The 16,024-nt window shown below is 37.8% G+C and overlaps 1 protein-coding gene across 2 annotated transcripts in view; it reads right to left on the bottom strand.

The window, feature by feature from the left end:
- Lin7a (lin-7 homolog A, crumbs cell polarity complex component) overlaps window positions 1–16,024 on the bottom strand; it is a 157,307-nt gene that overhangs the window by 65,021 nt on the left and 76,262 nt on the right. The window lies entirely within an intron of this gene.

Below are 16,024 nucleotides of genomic sequence, written 5' to 3'. Positions count from 1 at the left end.
ATTCTTGCTCTTGATGATGTGGGGAACTTGGACCATCCTGTCATCCTGTTCAGCTTGATGCTTTTCTTGAAGTGCTCTTGCTGGCATTTATGATACCAAACAAGGAAGAGAAACTGTTCTAGGCATTTATGTCTATCAAGGGAGTGTCAGAAACTGTCCTCATAGCTGATGATGATGAGTTCAGGAAACCTAAGCAGATGGGATAGATAGCTTTTGCCTGGACTCCTACCAGAACCACCAGCAAGCCACTGGGCTGTAAAGGAAGGTCTGGTCTAAGGTAAGTTTCCTTCCAGAAGAGTTAGTTGGAGAAGAGAAGTTCCAGAAGAGAAGTAGACATATCCTTGGATCTCACTCCACTGCTGTGCTATTGTCTTTTTTTAATTAGACAGCTGAATTTCTTGTGGCCCTTGAGCCTCAGTTTCAAAGGATGGTCCCCAGAGGAGCTCCACTTACAACCCTGAATGATTTGTCCATTAGTTAGGCAGCAAGTGACTTCTGAGGAACAAGGATAGCAATCCAGGAAAGCAGTTCTCTTGGTCAGAAAGCATACACAACCCAAATGTGCCCGGAGTAGATAGTTGTGTGATATGTCTATGACATATGCATGAAAGAGTTGTCTATGAATTTGTCTAGATGATGTATATAGTCTTATTTTTATTTCGTATTTTAAATATTTTGGAAAATGTTTCCCAGAAATTTCATGTTGTCCACATTATTTTCAAGGTGGTGCCATATTTCATGTTATAAAGGTACCATCCCATACATTTGAAAAGATAATCGAAAGATGAAGAGCCAGTGTTTAATTTGCTAATTGCCATGGTCTGAAGGTCTGTGCTCCTTTAGGAAATTCATATGTTGGAATCACTTTAGGTTCGCTAAAGACTGAATGGGTGATAACAGTAACTCTCAAAATAGTTCTCAACTTGAGGAAATGAAGGGTTTGGTTCTTTCTTTTGCCTTTCCTTCCTTCCTTTGTTACTTCCTTCCTTCCTTCCTTCCTTCCTTCTTTTGTTACTTCCTTCCTTCCTTCCTTCCTGTCTTCCTTCCTTCGTTACTTCCTTCCTTCCTTCGTTACTTCCTTCTTCCTTTTTTACTTCCTTCCTTTCTCCCTCCTTGCTCCTTCCTTCTTTCCTTTATACATTTTTTTCTCTTTTCTTTGTGTGTACATGCATGCTAGTTTGTGTGTTTTTCTGTTTGGACAAGTACACTTGTTCTAACAAATTTTTAAAGAAGGCAAAACCTATAAGTTCAAGGTTTGTTTTATAGCAAGGTGTGTGTGTGTGTGTGTGTGTGTGTGTGTGTGTGTGTGTGTGTGTGTGTGTACATGCCTGTGCATACAGAGGCCAGAGGACAGCATTTGGTGCTATTCCTTAGAAACCACTCATCTTGGTTTTTTTTGAGACATGGAGTCTCCTTGGCCTGCAATCCACCAGTCTCCATCTGTCTCTACTTCCCCAATTCTGGGATTACAGTTGTGTTCCAACACACATAGTTTTATTCTGCGGCGTACAGGGATCAGATTCAAATTTTGGAGGCAAACACTTTACTGACTGAGCCATTTGGTTCTTTTCCAATGAAATCAATCATCCAACCGTTGAGGTTATAACTGTGCTAACTGTGACCAAGTCAACTTCTGTGAATGCTAACGTGGGTGAAACACAATTTATTAATCTGTAAACCTCATAGTTTGGGCTGCATGTTTATGAACTGTGTTTCTTTATATGATGTGAATGCATCTCCTAGGCCTGATCTCACTTCTTAAATTGATCGTTTGAACATAAGGACTAACTACCATTGATTTCTGTTATAAACAATGGCAGTCCAGGGAACCTCTGCAAACACGAATTAGCCAATATTGAAGTTCTGCTTCCAGAGAAAATACAGCAATCGGTTCCTGTGAGTTTCCCATCACATTTTTCACGTCATGTTATTTTCAGTTAATATTTAAGCTTTTTAAGAAACATAGTATTGAATCATCAGTGAGTTCAAGGCCAGTAACACTTACAGCATGCCTGGGCCAAATGTATTTGAAATAAGCCTTGTCTCTGCCTGGCACATAGAAGACTTCCAGTGCTCCAGCACACTGATAGACCTCCAGCTTGGATCACTTTAAACAGCAAAATCGCCCTCAGAGAGCAAGGATGTGACAAGGAGGGTAAGAATCATGCTTCTTACGGACATGAGAGATGAAAGTAGGTTGAGCATTTCCTTCTTCACCCTCGGCTGGGAACTGCAGTCTGAGCAGCGGGTTATTCAGATTTTTATAAAGAAAAAGAGGTGACAGAATGAAGAACTCTGGATTCTTTGTTCACGCTACCCTGATTCATCACTACCGCAACACCAGACTATACTCTTTACAGAAAGAAGCTTTCTGTCAGAAAAATTCTAACTGTCCTCCCGTGTTCTGTTGCACACATTCTAAGCACTTGCGTGTTATCTGTAATTAATCCTGTAAGATGAATGCTAGTCTTATAAGACGATCACCAGGTCCTAAGCTGTTACTAAAGAGGAGCTCTTGCTCAAAGTATACAGCTTTGACAAAAAATAAAGAAAGGAAATTGGCTGATTTTAAAATGGACAAGAATTTGCAGCCAGTATCACTAAGGCTCTCTACTTCCAGCTCATTCATTTATCGGCAAAATATACGCTCCCTAAAAATGATTCTGTTTTCCATTTTGTTGCAGATTAAAGTAGAAAATTGAAGTAGATCAAGAAAATGAGTGCAATCCAACATTTTTGTTTTTAAAATGAAGGCAAAATCTGTAAGTTCAAGGTTTATTTTATAGCAAGGTGGCCACTGCTTTCTCTCAGTGAAGGCTTAGTAATCAGCTTCCAAAAACTACACAGGAACCTCCCCAAATGCTGTTGACATAGATTTTATTTGGCTTGACCTATACAGAACTGCCCATGCGCCTTCTGTTCTGTTGAGTTGGGCAGTCATACACCCTAATGATAATGGTTCAGTCACCTAAGAGGTGTAGGGTACTCATGCTAAAACCTCTATCGATTAAACATAAACAAACAAAGCAAACAACAATTGCACTTCATTTGATATGATCTTTTCTAGTTCCATTATTTACCTGCAACATTCAGGATTCCATTTTTTCTTTCCAGCTGAGTAGAATTCCATAGTGCATATATATACCACATTTTCATTATTATACCATTATTCATTCACCAGATAAAGGTTGTTTCTCTTTCCTTACTATCCTGAATAGAACGGCAGTGAAGATGGCTGAGAACTTCCTATCCAGTATGATGTCAAGTCCTTAGGGCATATGCTAAGCAGTGGTATAGCCTGATCCTATGGTAGATTTATTTTTAGCTTTTTGAAAATCTCTATATCAATAATTATCAACCTTCCTAAATGCTTAAGTTTCTTTAATACAGTTTTTCATGTTATGGTGACCGCAAGCATAAAATTATTTTCTTTTTTTTCTTCATAACTATAGTTTTGCAATGGTTATGAATTGTAATGTAAATATTTGGCATACAAGATAGCTGGTTTGCGACTCCCAAAGGGGTTGTGACCCACAAATCAAGAACTGCTACTTTATGCTGATTTCCAGAGTGGCTAGATAAGTTTGTAAAACCACCAAGAGTAAAGGAAGGTTTCATTTCCTGTCAGCCCATCATTTCTTGTATCTAACATATATGTAGATATGTATATACACACATACATACATAGATACTCATATATACATATATATCAAATATATAACTTGCAAAATATTCTTTCTCATTCTGTGGGCTTCCTCTTCAAACAGTTCATTGTTTCTTTAGCTGTGCAGAAAATTTAGTTTTATGAAGTTCCCATTTGTCAATAGTTGGCCTTATTTCTTGGACAATGGTGTCCTACTCAGAAAGTCCTTTCCTACACTTATGTACATTATTGTCTATATTTTCTTCTAGCAGTTTCATGCATGTTATCTCTCATTTGAGGCTTCTAATTCCAGTTCTTCAGATGTGATTTGATTATGTATTGAGGAGTAATGGCAGAAACCAGAAAAATAAAATGCATCCATTGCTGGGGTGGAAGATAGGGAAGCAACAGAGAGAAGAATAGTAGGGTAGAAGTGATCTGATGGGAAATATGGTGTGGGGGCAGTTCTAACTAAGGAGTGTGAGGGAGATAGACATAAAAGAAGAAGAAGAGGGGGAGGAAGATGTGGAGAGGAAGAGGAATGGGAAGAAGGAAGAGCTGGAGGAGGAGGAGGAGGAAGAGGAGGAGGAGGAGGGGGAGGAAGAAAAAAGAAGAGGAAGAAGAAGAAGAAGAAGAAGAAGAAGAAGAAGAAGAAGAAGAAGAAGAAGAAGAAGAAGAAGAAGAAGAAGAAGAAGAAGAAGAAGAAGAAAAAGAAGAAGAAGAAAGGAGAGAGGGTAAAATAGCAGAAAGGATGTCTAAAAAGGACGTAAGTAATTGTACCCTTAAGCATTTATCTAAAAAGCCCTATAATATACCCAAATGTGCATATACACTTAAAATGAAAATTTCCAATCTTGGCTCACATTTGTCCCTCCACAAGTCAAAGGTCATTGAACACAATCTCACCATCAGGCATGAGAAGCCCCCTTTTGAGGCTCCCCAAGCATACAGGTTATTGCCGTTACCCTTGAAATGGTAGGTTAAGTCCTTACTGCTGAAGACTCCATGTACTTCACATAGAGTGCCCAGAGGTCTGTGATCTGGAATTGATTTGGAAACTTCCTCTCTGACAACTGGTTCATGGTACCAGAAGTCTCCATGCAAGCCTCTAAAGAAGGGAAGCAACCCAAAGTGCCATCCGGCTTTGATGACTGTGGGGTGCAGTAGTGGCACACACACCTCAGCAGTAACCAACAGCTCTCTAATTGGACTTTAGATGAGCTCAGGAGCTCAACTAAAGAAGGAAATCATGCATTGTACTGGAAACCTGGCCAACTACCCAGGGCTGGTAAAGTCATGGATCTTGGAGGCAAGCCTACAACTGTTAGTTTACTGAATCAGCATAATCCCTAGCTACATTATAATTATTCGTCATTATATTCAGATAATTTTAGGCTTCACCCTCCTTTGTGTAACATCTGTATAGTAGTACACACCATAGCCAGTCAAAATACAGTTATGAAGTCCAGTTCCAATGGATATATCTATAATAGAACTGTACCTAAGTTGTTAGTGTTATTTTAAAAGCGTGTTGGAGATTTTTTTATTTTTTTTCTTAACTCAGCTAGCTCCAAACTAATTGAAACTGAGCTATTTATTTATTTATTTATTTAACAATCTTTAAGAGTATAACAACTGAGTAATGCTACTCTATTTTAATCCTCTAAAATAATCTGGCTATCTCCCTTTCAAAATCCCTGTGGTGTTTGCATTTTAGTACTGATCTGGTTCTCTGGGCTCCAGGTGTTTTCTCATGGTGTCCACTGGACTCTCTCGCAGAGACTTGATATATCAGGGCGGGGGGGGGAGAATACCCAGGGGAGGGGGGGGAAGGATTATGGGGGGGGTGCCAGGGAGGGGGCAGGGTGGTATGTAAAAGAATAAGCAATAAAAAAGAAAAGAAGAGGAAAAGAAACCTTCAATAAAACCTATGTTTGTTTAAAAGGAATTTTTGTATCAAAATTAAAGGAGGGGGAAAGTAAAAGGAAAACAGTAGACCACTTTATTGATGCAACAGAACTCAGCAAAAATGACGTGGGCACAGCAATTGTTTACATTTGCTGTGATAGGGTGAAGGCATTGGAAATTTTTGTTTGGAAAGAAATTTTTTTTTATTTGCCAGGAAGTAGGCATGCATTTTCATTAAGGACATTGTTGGAAAATCCCCATGAAGCAAAACATCTGCATCATGATCACAACTGTCAGAAAGATTCCCTGGCATGCTAAGCAGTGAACGTGCTTGTCTCAGTCCGCAGAGACATTAAAAAAAAAAAAAGCCCAGGCCTGAAAACGAACCAAATTTCATTTAACATTTTGAAGTGATATGCCAGCTTTAATTATAGTATGAAAGAAGGAAGGCACAAAAAGGCAACATTTCTATATGAAGAAAAAAAAAACCTTTCATAGGACACTTGGTGGGAGATGAAAAGTAGGTCAGTTTTATCAATGTGAATGATGATTTGAAGCTGAATGCATTATTAACCTGCCTTCGGGGATGACAAGGATCTGCCTCTGTATTTTCATATCTCTTGGATTAAATCATATCTGAAAACTAGAGTTAGTTTGGAGAAGGTGGAGGGCAGATAAGCTCAGGAAGTTTTCATGGGGTGGAAGTGTTCCGTTAGTCACCTTTTCCCATGAGTGTTACCAATTCCAGACGGACACACGGTGTCTTTCAGGCACTGGTGGTTCCTGTCACGTTGCCCATTTATTTTTATCTGAGATAATTGTTAACATAACTCGGTGTTAAGAGAAAACAATCCTTGGATTATACAGCTATTGCAAACTCTACGGTTCCCTTTTCATGTTCTCCTTGCCCATCTGAATATACATTTTAAAACTTGGTATTCAGATGTATAGGATCATTTAATCCGTTTTATTATTCATGAGGCAAATCACCTAGTATAAAATGAAAGAAATTCTGTGTTGATGTAGCTGAAAGATGTGAAATCTAAGGTCTGTATTTTCAAACTGAGTAGTCTGTCTTGCTGTGTGATAAAACCGAAAATGCATGCTCATTTATAACCTGTAGGTTTTATAACCTGTATTTTGATTTGTAGACAAAGAAAGGGAAGGCCTGGGTCCCATAATTGAACAATGGAGAAAAGTAATGACATCAATAACACAAGAAAAAAATTTTGAAAAGCCATAAAATTAGAGATTTTTTCTGTGGCAGCTGTCAAATTTGCGTAGGGTGGCTAACTGGATTATGTGAACACAACCATGAACATACCATACCGTGAGTTGTATAACTGCCCCCTACAAATTCAAACATTCTCTTGTAGAAGAAAATCCGGGAAGCTTAAGACAGTTACAAGGTTTAGAAATCTTAGAAAGCTATGAGAGTGATAAGCCTCTCTCTGCTAATTTGTAAGCAGTGAATTTGGGGGGAAATGGAATGTATCTGTCAGAGATGCCTACAAGTTGGGCAGGGAGCTTTAGTCCTGCAGCTATCATCCATCCTCAAATAGACCTATTATGGATGCAAATTCCTTTAAGTAATGCAAGTTCCTCTTCAACCATGATCCTCTAAGTAATCCCAACAAGTTCACTCAACGAGATTAGTACCATCATCCCCTTGATCAGTTCCCTGTCTGGTCTGAACAGGTATTTGTTCATGTCTCCTCACTGAAAGTCATGCAATAGGGTCACGAGAGTACCACAAATCTCTACTCCTTGTGCATGCTAACACAGAAACTCTTGTCTTGGCTCTGCTGTCTTATGAATGTGAGGATGAACAGGCAACTGGATATGGAATAAAGAAGAGTTAAAAATTAAAAGCATGTGATATTTACTGGGGAGAATGATGAGAAATCTCTTTCCTCAAGATCAGAGGAAGCACATCCTTCCAGGGAGTTCAAAGAGTTTCTTCTTCAAGTTGGCTGGGTCCCAGAAATGCTGGCAGGAGTCATACTGGCGTGTGGGAATAGTTTTGCCCATATTGTTCCAGTTGGCATGTAAGCCACTATGGGCCATGGTAGAGATGATTTCTTAAATGGAAATTTGTGGACTAGGCAACGAGAAAAATCTTTGAGGGACTCAACATAAAGTGTATCAGTGACTAAAGAATGTGTGTGTGTGTGTGTGTGTGTGTGTGTGTGTGTGTATGTGAGTGTATGTAGGTATGTGTGAGTATGTATACTTATATGTATGTAAGAGTTTGTATGAGTATGTGTTTACATGTGTGAGTGTGTTTCTATATATGTGTGTGAGTGTGCATATATGAGTGTGTATTTATATGTGTATGTATGTGTTTGTGTGTATGTGTGTAAGTGTGTGAGTGTGTGTATGCACGATCTGTCTTGGGGGAGTTTGTTACAAATGAGAAGTCTAACACCTCTTCCCTTTTGAAACTGGAAATAATAGCAACAAGTATTTGTCTCCATTCAAGGAACATATTCTTCAAAGACCAACATTAATAAAGAGGAAGTCTCTCACTTTTAATTATTTTACATAAATTAGAGGTTATTTGATACACACAAGGTTTTATAAAAGGAAACAATCAGAGAGACTAGTCTGTCAAGATAACAAGTCCTTGATTACATTTGAATATTATTCAGTGTGGCTGCTGAGTAGCTAAGATCCCCTTTTGAGAAACTCTAAGTGCCTTTTTCCTTCTTCAATATGGCCTTTCTTAACACAGCTTCTTTATTTTATCCATTTTAGCTACTCATACAAATAAGTCTTTTTTTTCATGTGTTTTGATTTAGTTTAAATTTCCATGTTTGGGTTCAGAAGAACTCAGACAGAAACGAACATTTTAATGTGGAATGGTTCAAGGCAGATGTTTTCCCTAATGTCGCTGCATAATCAAATCACCTGGAGACCCTTAAAACATCTCCATCTGGCTCCCACCACCAAATACTGGCAAACTGAACTGAGGAAAGAGCTAGGTCAAGGGTGTCTGAGTGCTTTCCAGATGATTCTTTTTGTGAGCATGCAAGAACCTGTAGATCAAACACTAGGGAATGCCAACAATAACAAGAAAGTTCAGGATAAAGTGAATGTGTGCTATCATTTAAGGATTTTCATCTTTCCAGCAAGGTCCCAGGTGTTTACTCCAAAAAGTGGCTCGAGAAGGCTGGCTTTGCTCAGAGACGTGTTTTCACCATTGTCCTAAAATTGCCAGTCTCAAAAATCCCACATCAAGACGGCAGACGCTCACCCTTGAACTTCCGTACACAGTACATTGTTTGAGTCAGGACTGCACCGTCTCCTTGCAGCCCAATGCTTAACAAGGAGAATGAGACCGAGATTGGAGCCTTAGATTCCGTTGGTAAGAGTGACCCTCCTCGCTGGCTGGGACATACTGATTAAGAGGTGAGTGCAGGCACCTGACTGCAATCACATTCCAATCAGCCTTGGAGAAGAAGAGTCAGGGCTGGAATCCCTGAGAAGCTGGTATGTGTTCCACATTCAGTTACACAGCCTCATATGTACTTGGACAGACTACCCCTCCTCACGCAAGAATTCTGCTGATTTCTCTACTCCTCCTCTTTTTATATAGACTTGTGCTCTGTATTAAGGAAAAATCATGGCGATACCTCGGCTCGAAGCAATACCAATAGAAAACTACTACTATTTATCAAAAACCAGTTTCCTGGGTGTCGAGGCTTTAGACTTCATTCCTTTTCTCCCTTCCTTATGTTGTGTCACAGAACTCAGTGTCACAAAATATCCACTCCTTTCCCGTCACACTTGGTTATATTTGCTAGTTTTCTCCTTCATACCTACAAGCATATAAGAAAAAATTCCACAACATGTGTTTCACACTGCCAGTTTAACAGCATAGCACTTCAAATTTCCCTGAGAAGTATTTTAGGTTTACTATACATATAATCTCTCTCTCCCTTAAGTGTATACTTATAGCTAAACAAATCGAAGACTAGGAACAGCTGTTTTCATCTTCTTGCGTTGTAAGAATAGATAACAGCTTGACTTGACTTTGGCATCATTCCTTTTCTTTGATTATGCTTCAGTCACCACCCACCAGAATGTGACAGTAATTATCAGAGGCCACCTACCTAGTACCAAGGTAATCATTTACAAAGGTCTTTCAACATGTCAGTATTTGCATATGCAAGGATGAGAAGAGATTTCTTTCCTGCTGATAAAAGATGAAAGAAACTACCGGGGTTTCCACATTCCTGGTGAATGTGTGATACTTGCCTTCTGATATAGTCTAAGTAGCCGTTCTCCTGAATTAATTAATACACTAATCTGGGAGTGACTCGTGTTGTCTATCTAACAGTCTCTGACCTGAGAGATCAGAGATGCCACCTGCCCAGCTGTGTGTGTCGGGATCATTGCCCAGCATTAATTAACACATTGGAAATACATAATCTTTGCATATATGGTCATTAGAGGGCAGGGTTTTCCTTGGTGCAGCTTTCACAGAGAAGCTCCTGTGAGATACGCTTAGACTCAGTTCCCTCTATGGGGAACACCTAGCACAGAGACTAGTATTCAGCGCCAGAAGCCAGACATTGTTACATCTCCAACTGCCTTGCACTTGACATGTAAAGGAAGATAGGGTACGGATATGATACCCAATCTACACAATATTAGAGTTAGCAGCAAAAGGCTAGAGTACGAAGCAGAAGACAAAGTTAAGGTGGTAACCAGGTCTTTGCTTAACTTCTTTGTTTTTAGAGGCCAGGGCAAAGGGGGAATCAATAGAGAAAAGAGGGAAACATCGTCCCCTGGAATTAGTGTAAACCCCTTGATGACTCTATTTCATAAATGACCTGTGGCATTCAACTAAAAATAATATTTATTGAGAGTCAGTGACTGAAATAGTATCTTGAAAAGATTATTCCTCTAATTTCAAAGCAAAATAAGATTGGTTATTATGCAGCTGCTTTCAAATGCAATAAAATAGTTTTGTATATTTAAATTAGACATTGCAATCAGGAACTTCAGTTTTCTCCTTTTGTAGTTGCCAGTTGGAACATTGATACCAAGTACATTGACATAGAATTCAATAAATGATTTTCTAATTAGTATAGAAAGGAAACTAATAGTTCTATGCGTCTAGACATTTTTCATTGAATAATTAAAATATCCTGATATGTAGATGGTTGAATTACTCACATTTTGCTTATAGACTCATGTTTAATCAAGTACTCCTTGTAAAATTACTTTTAAAACTGCTAATATTGGGTGATCAGCTGCTTTTAGCATTTTATAATATAAGTATACTTTTCACCATTGGATCCAGAGTACAGGGAAGAATGAGTTCTAATTTGTTTATAAAAATGGTAATGTTTTCTAAAACATAAGCATCATAATTGATAGTGAAAATATGTTTTCACTGTTTGATCTCTGTAGTTATTTAACTAATGAGCCTAAAGGTAGGATAAATGCTCTGAAATTGCCTTTAAAGCTATATTTAAAGAGAGGCCAGCATTTGCTCTATGGAAATTTAAGTTAGGGACAATTCACTTGCATAGTTACAGGATCAAATTGTAATCACTTCAATTGCCACTGAATTTTGCAAGCACTTGGAGAACTATATAGCCATAACTTGAATAAATTACTTGTTTTTATTATTATGCCATTGTGATTAAGTTAATATATTAAGGAGATTCTTTATTATCAAAGTTTATCTTTATTTACCTAAAACTTAAATACCAAGTATGATTCGGTGATTGTATTACTTGAAATCCTAATATCATGAAGAGCTTGAAAAATGACTCTCTTGGCTGTCGTAATGTACCCAAATTAATTAAGGTAAATGAACACTGTAAATAGATCTCTTCCTCTTAACTACTGTCTTAATAATTGCCTTTGCTTGACAAGGTATTTTGCATAAAATGTCAGCATAATAATGTGAATCACACATAATTACAATTTTTCAACCACAATAATTAATAAATTATGGTCTTCTCCTCGGACTACCTGAAAATATTTTAAATATTTATTATCAACAAGTTCAGCTGTCCATAATTTTCTACATCTTTTGGATTTCTTCCAGTCTTGCTTTTTCTTGGCAAATTTTCACTTGACCTGGTAAATAATTTACAAATCTTTATTATAATTGTAGGTAGGAAAGATTTTTTAGCTTTTTAAGTAAGTTTGCTCTCTAATCTCCAGCATGCCAGTTCTCTCAATGAGCTACAGTTTTTGGTTAGACACTATCTTGGACCAGGAGTAAGTCCTTTTTCATAAATAAGGAAACTGAATAATACTATTAGTGAAACTTCGATAGAAAAATAAATATTTTCTCAAATAAGGAATCAATGATCAATGGAAAATTTGATCACTTCGCCTCTTCCTCGATTGACATTCCTCAGAAGTTAGCTTGAGAATTCTCTAAAAGATGCATGTAGTACTGTTGTCCCTTTGTCATCATAATCTGCTGACCTATCAGGTTAGAGAGACCTGGTGATATTGTGTACAGAAAACGGGTGAGTTGGGCACTGTTGTACACCATTTTAATGGCAGTGTCAAGACCGGAGGCAGAGATAGCAAGAGGTCTGTGAGTTTGAGGCCAGCCTGGTTTACATAATGAAGATATGATATAAGGTTTCCAATGAGTATAGATTTTTTTATTTTAATAAGTGAATATGTAAAACTAAGGATTTTATTCATGAAAGGCACACAAAAACTAAATTAACAACAAAAACACCTGCCATCATCTTAGTGTGTGTGTGTGTGTGTGTGTGTGTGTGTGTGTGTGTGATGTGTGTGAATATCTTATATGTAAATGGAGACAGACCATCTTTAACCTTGTTTAAGATCGAATCTCTTGTTTTGTCTTTTAATAGTTCAGGCTAGCAGGGCAGTGAGTGTCCAGGAATTCTGTGTCCAGTATGGTCTTTTGGTAAGAGCACTGGCTTGTTGTGGGCTCTAGGAATTCCAACTCAGATCCTCATGCTTACACGCCAAGCATTATGCTGACTGTGATGTCTCTATGGTCCTCATTATCTTCAATATTGATTACTCTTATACCTTTTACCTTATTTCTGCACACGTCTCCATGAGAGTTTGTGGTCCTCTAACATGAGACACATGTGTATCCTTCCTCATAGTGAACACATGGAAATAAGTTAAATGACCATCAAAAAGAGAGTAAATTAATGACATATATTATAACTCACAATAGAATTTCATGCGGCAGTGGAAACAAGTGAATCATAACACAAAAAAAAGTGCCTAAATCTTGGTAATAACTGTTAAGAAAAATGGATGATTTCATTACCATAGCTTTTCATTACATTTTCAATAAATAAACTTGAATGAAGTATATTTAATATATTAGTATGTTTAATATATATGTCTTTAAATCTTTAAATCTGGAATATGTCCTTTTGAATGAAAAGGACAGGAAGGTAGGGTAGAGGAAAGAAAAACATAGGGGGAAGTAGGTGTCTTGCATATATTGGGATTATATCTGATAGCAGTTTTATTTCTTTTGATATTATATGAATCACTGTTTGAAATAACAGACAGGTGGATGAAGAAATACCAATCTGTAAGCTAACAAGGGGTTCTATAAATAGACTTGCCTTTATCTACGCTGGCAATACTAAAGCAAGAAAAGGTTAAGTGACTTCTTCAGCAGGGGGGAAGACAGTTGTCATGTATGGTGCCCAGAATAGAAGTTCTGATTTCCACTCCCGTGATCACAATCAAAGACAGCATGCTCACTTTGTTTGACTGATATAAAACACAGCTTCTCCAAGGAGTCTATTATTTTGAGCTACTGTGTAAGTATATGTAATTACAAGCTTCTTGAAATATGTACCGTTTATTTTATCATTTGTAATGGCAAATAAAAGCTGGGCTGAGTATTTACCCAACAGTGACGTTAACAGCCTCCTGTGGCATTGCACACTACTGTGAGGGTCTGTTTAGATTACTTTAAAATCAATGACCCATTAGAGCAATTACAGCGTAAGAAGGTTCCCTGCCACACAGACCCTCTTCTTGCTACCAGGAAGTGACACGTTGACAACACTTTTTTCATTAAAAAAAATGTGTCTACACAGATAAAGCTGCAGAAACAGAAACTACAATTGCATCTTAAAAGATCTTTTTCTAATGAATGAAGTAATCATTCTACTGCATCAGTTTCCCAGATGAAATGATGAACCATATCCTCACAAGCAACTGCAGCGAATACATCTATTCTTTGTTGTTATTATAATTATTATTTTAATATACACAACATTTATGCACAAGTGGAAAGGGAAACACACACAGCTAGTAATTGTAAGAAAGAATGTTGAACAATTTAATGATCAAATAAATACAAAGTCTGACAGCAATGAGATACCACTTCACTGGTGGATGTTCAGACGTCTTCACTTTCATTTGGTGCGCATTATTTAAATGTCTCACATACATTTAAATATCCCATTGCACCTCCTCCTATTCCACCCTCACACGCATAATCTTCACATATTTCTATCATCCATATCATCCTTATATGATGCCATGTTTCCATGCAAATGATACACAGCCCACACAAAGAAAATAACTACAGAGAGGCAGAATTGGTAAGACGTTAGAGAACAGTAGAACCACATTTCATGTTGGTCTCCTAGTGTCTTACTGGGGAATAGTCTTTATTTAAGGATGAATAATGGAAAAAGTATGTAATGGATGTATTTGAGAATCTGGTGAAATTGTGGGGCTATTGTAAATAAAATCCACTGTTGTATGTTGTGATGGTTTGAATGTGTCCTTGCCTGAAATCAAGTGACGTCATTGTGATCATGTCAGGGAGTAGGGCCTTCATATACATGAACCATAAAAGCTGTCCATTCATTTGTGAGAGGAAGTTCTTCTAAAGGAAGCTTCATTCATCAGCTGAGCTAGATTCCTACCTTGTCCTTCTACCTTCTGCCGTATGGGTGTCAATCAATCAAGAAAACACAATAGGTGTAGATGTTTCCACCTTGATCTCAGACTTTCTAGTATCTGGTCTTTATAAACTATGTGCAGTCTTGGATTTTATTTCTCTTTTTCTTCCTTCCTTCCTTCCTTGCTTTCTTTTTTTGTAGCAACAAAAAAGTGGACTAAAGTATATCTAACTGGTCCTTCATCCCCACCCCTGCATTTATCCTTTGTTTATGTCATATAAAAGGATTAACTTTTTTTAATTAAAAATAAATGACGACTTTCTGGAGATCAATGACTCCAAATTGCTTAATTGAAATGAATTCTTTTTGTTTATCATAAATTGCAATGAGTAGTACCCATTGGCTTAGGCAGATGTTAAAATTTAGAGATTTCTTTTATGTTATTCTGAGTGTTCAATTACCTTTGTGTCCATTTCAATAGCAGAGAGCACTCCAAGTTGCAGCTTATATGACTTTTAATAAAAGAGGATCAAATACCCATCACAGGCAAAATGGCTCTCCTTGGGACACTTGAGTTTTCTCTAAGATGCTTCAGTAGAAGTCAAGCTTTCCACAGTCCTCTGTCCTCAAGGGAAATAAAATCATCTTGAAAAGTTGTCATCAACAGCCTTTGTTAGCAATGAAAGGCATTTTAAACCCTTGTTTCAAATTTGAATGTTCTAAACAGCAGTGACCTTTGCAAGAGTCCTGCTCTCTTCCCCGGTGTTTGTACAGCTTCTTTAGGAAACCTGGAATCATGAATCTTACTTTTAACCTCCTTCACCTCTCTCTTGTAGCAGGGAAGGCTCTTGTCTTTTCACCTCTAACTTTTTGCTCTAAAGCATGAGGCATTCAGAGTCTCCCACCAACAGGAAAACTATAATTACAAGAATATGGAACTGCTAGACCTCAACTTGAAGCCTCGCATTTACAACAGAGTCTTGTCACTGAAATACAATTCTCTTGTCAAATTGTTCTATGATTCGTCCTCCCTGTATGTATACACACACACACACACATACACACACACACACACACACACACACACACACACACACACTGAAACTTCTGACCCTAGTGCAGTTACATATACCAGTTTCCTCTGGAAAAAAGCCATGAAACTTCAGGTGGCTAAAACAATGTACTTAGCTCACATTCTAAATAAAACCTTTCGAGAATACACGTCCAAAGAGATGGCTAAGAAATTACTAGGACACTTTCAAGGGCCGAGGAGGAAAGGCATCTGTTTAGGGAGAAGCAAGGCTTTTGACACTAATGCATTCTGATAGCAAAAGCAGTAAGAGCCCCTGGCTTCACCACACTGAGAGAACTAGATTTGGGATGGAGACATTGCGCATGTACTCCACACATACAGGATCTGCCAAGACTTTTCTTCCATTAGGACGTTTGCCTCATTAAAAAAAAAAAAAAAAAAAAACAGTTCACTGTTGGAAGAACTTGGCCTTTAAAGGTAATCAGGAAGCATCACTCATATGTACTATGGGTCATTAGCCTTCACATGCTACATAAAGTC

This window comes from Rattus rattus, chromosome 1 (genome assembly GCF_011064425.1).
Source record: "Rattus rattus isolate New Zealand chromosome 1, Rrattus_CSIRO_v1, whole genome shotgun sequence".
Lineage (NCBI taxonomy): Eukaryota > Metazoa > Chordata > Mammalia > Rodentia > Muridae > Rattus > Rattus rattus.
The sequence above is the reverse complement of the archived record's forward strand: the minus strand, read 5'-3'. Positions and strand labels throughout refer to the sequence as shown.